Below are 3505 nucleotides of genomic sequence, written 5' to 3' on the forward strand. Positions count from 1 at the left end.
GTGTCCTTTAGTGACCACTGTCTCGTAAACATCACAATTGGAGAAAACCAAACCCCTAAGTCAAAGTTTAACTGGCGATTGTGGAAGTTGAACGCAGGCCTACTTAAAGACAAGACATTTGAAGCTGCAGTGGACGATCTCCTTGATAGAATGGTTGAGCAAAGCGGGATGTGTCCCTTAGAACGGTGGGAGTGGTTCAAAGAGGAGGTTAAAATGTCAGCAATTGAATGATCGAGCACGCTCAAGTTTTATGCCAGGGCAGAAGAGCGAAAAGTGCAGCACAATTTAGAGGCCCTAAGTGAAGCAGAATGTACTAATCCTGGTCAAGGAGTAAAAGACATAGAAAATATCAAAGCCGAACTCGAACACTTTCACAAAGCGCGATATGAAGGCGCTGTGGTCCGCGCAAGAACGCAAAGGTTTCTTTGCGGAGAACAACCTACCAAGCAAGCTTTGATAGCTGAAAAAAGATATGCAATGTCCAAAGAAATAACCGAAATCGAGAGGAAAGGCACCCTCACCGCGGATAGCACAAACATCGAGGAAGCGTTTGTAGAACATTACCGACGGATTTTTTCACTCACTTAGGAAGGCACGATTGTGAAATGAAAGACCTCCTGTCTCTTATGCCGAGGCGAGACGACAACACGTGGGAATGGCTTGAGGAACCCATCAGCGTTGAAGAAGTAGAAAGAGCAATAAGCGACCTGCCCGGGGGTAAAACGCCAGGCACTCACGGGCTTTGTTCAACTTTTTACAAAAAATTCAAAAGTCGGCTGTGTCCCATTTTGCTCGCTGTCATCAAAGAATCTTATAGGAGAAAAGTACTGCCGCTGTCTTTCATGAAAACTCACACGGTTTTAATTCCAAAATCTGAGGATATCGCCAAGTTGCGTCGTGTAGAGGGCTATAGGCCAATAAGTCTCTGCAATGTAGATTATAAAATATTTACAAAAATTCTCAATAGAAGGCTGCAGCATGTAATATACCAATTGGTAGGCGATCATCAAACATGTGGTATAAAGGGTAGAACAATACAAACAAATATTCACGTAGCCAGAAGCATTCTAGACTGTTGTACCGATAGAGAAGATCAGATTGCCGTTCTACAGATTGACCTCGAGAAGGCATTCGACCGTGTGAACCACAAATTCCTCTGGGCCATTTTGCGACCAGTTAACATTGGACACGTTTTATATGACGGAGTGCGAATGGCATATCAGAACTGGTCCACACGACTGAGAGTAAACCGCAACGTCACTGAGAGCATTCCCGTACTGTCCTCAGTGCGGCAGGGTTGCCCCCTCTCACCATTGTTGTTCGCACTTTATTTGGAACCTCTCTGTTTGAGCGTCGTGAACAACGCGAATGTACAAGGTTTTCAGTTCAACGCACTCGAAGTCAAGGTATTGGCGTACGCCGATGATGTTGCAGTTTTCTGCAGCAATAAAAGAAGTGTGACCAACGCCATCGCATTGGTTAACACTTTTGCGACGTTAGTGGTGCGGCTGTGAATCTAGAAAAATGCTACGGTTTTTGGCACGGCTCATGGGCTACAAAGCCATCGGAGTTTGAAGGAATCAAATGGGGCCTGACGCTTACAAAATACCTTGGTGTACCACTCCAGCATAAGCACAATCCTGGTGTTTACTGGTCGGAAGCAACAGCCGAACTGAAACGGAAGGTATCACGCTGGCCGAACCGTGACTTGTCAATTTTTGCGAGGGCAACGGCCTGTAACATCTTCCTTGTCGCCAAGCTCATGTATGTGCTTCAAGTGTTGCAATGTACTCGAAGTTGTATGCAAAAAGTCCATAGAATCTGTGCTTTGTTTATCTGGAAATCGAGTTGGGAACCGATGAGAAGAGAATCTTTTCCGTCGCATCCCTCAGGGGGGATTGGGCCTTGCACACCTGTTTGTACGAAAACTTGTGTCACGATTCATTCTTCTACAAGACATCGAACAACCATTTATCCGCACTGTCATTCAAACAAAATCGGCGTGGCACTTGCCTACTTTTTTGGTACCAAGCTGCGGGGAGCAACCATCCAAAATAGGAGGTTTTCTCAAAGAGGTTGTCGATACGTACAATTTTTTGTCAGTTCGCTTTTCCCGGGACTTTTTGTCATCTGTTAACAGGAAGGGCCTGTCTAATGCTCTGTATGACAGTCTTTTTCCAGAGCCCTTGTATCGCGCAGTGCACAGACAAAGCCCTGGCAAGGATGTTCTTTGTCGTGTAAAGAAAATGGCGGTCCCGCCGCGTGCAAAAAGTTTCTTCTTTAAACTTCACACCTCGACCCTCCCAGTGAACGCATGGCTCCACGAGAAAGGAATTTTTGTTTCTTGGACCACCAACTGCCTACTGTGTAAAACGCCTGAGACTATAGAGCACGTATTTATTTTTTGTTGGGACGCCCTTTTGTTTTGGGACGTGTTACAGAGGACATTGAAAAAGGACTTAGAAATAACGTCACAATCGAGTCGTTTTCTTCCAATTACTTCTCATGAACTTGTGCCGTACGACCTCATAATGCTCGTTGGTCTATACAGTATCTGGTGCTCCAGAATGGCAGTTAGAAACGCAGATCTTAACCCACGGCCAGTTGAAGCATACTTCGTGGAATTTGTAACACAAATACGTTGTATCTATTCGGATCAAGATGACCTGCCTTCGTGGGTAAAAAAATGTGAAAAACTCTGTGAAAACTCCAAACGTTCTTAATTATGTGTGCTGAGCAAATGTATATGTAGCCTGAACATGCTGTTGGTGAATAAAACTGTTATAAAAAAAAAAAATTTCTACTGTGGTCACGGCGTGAAAGTCCAGGGTTCAAATCTCTCTAGAAACTTTTTTTTTTGTATTTTTTGCGTGTCTTATTTTTTAACTGTGATCCTTTTTAGGAATCATCCACTTGCACTACTGCGCCTTACACGGTGTTTACTGTTAGTCCCACCCAGACTTGTGCGTAATCCGTTACAAGTAACGAAATTATTTATAATCCCTTACATTTATCAGTAATTTTGTAACGGAATAATTACATATTTTCTAGAGTAATTTTAAAGTAAATCCCTTACATTTTTGACGTAAAGGATTCCTTGTAATCTGTTACATTTTTTTGTCAGAACCAACCCTTCCCTCCGCCCCCAATCTAAATAAAGTTTTTTTTCTTTTTTTAAAGTCGAGCGCAGTGACACTGTCACGCCAATCGACCAGCGCAAAGGGACGCTTGGCACTCTTCCGTTCCGCAAAGCCTTTTTTTGCAACACCAAGCCCCTGAATCTATCATGTTTTAAGACCCTAACATGTCAATGTTAGGGTCAATGACCAAAATTCAAAAAAATAATTCACAAAAAAAAGGGGGGGAGGCAAGTTACTTCCACTTTTATTTTAGTCCCTTTGTTTTTTCTTTGCGACCGACGACGAGGAGAGGTAGACACCAAGTGATTGTGCGCCTCTTCGAGAAGCTCGAGGCGGTAAGTGCACTGAAAAGAATTAACGATGTC

Source organism: Ixodes scapularis, unplaced genomic scaffold, assembly GCF_016920785.2.
Source record: "Ixodes scapularis isolate PalLabHiFi unplaced genomic scaffold, ASM1692078v2 PGA_scaffold0__279_contigs__length_252992795, whole genome shotgun sequence".
Classification (NCBI taxonomy): domain Eukaryota; kingdom Metazoa; phylum Arthropoda; class Arachnida; order Ixodida; family Ixodidae; genus Ixodes; species Ixodes scapularis.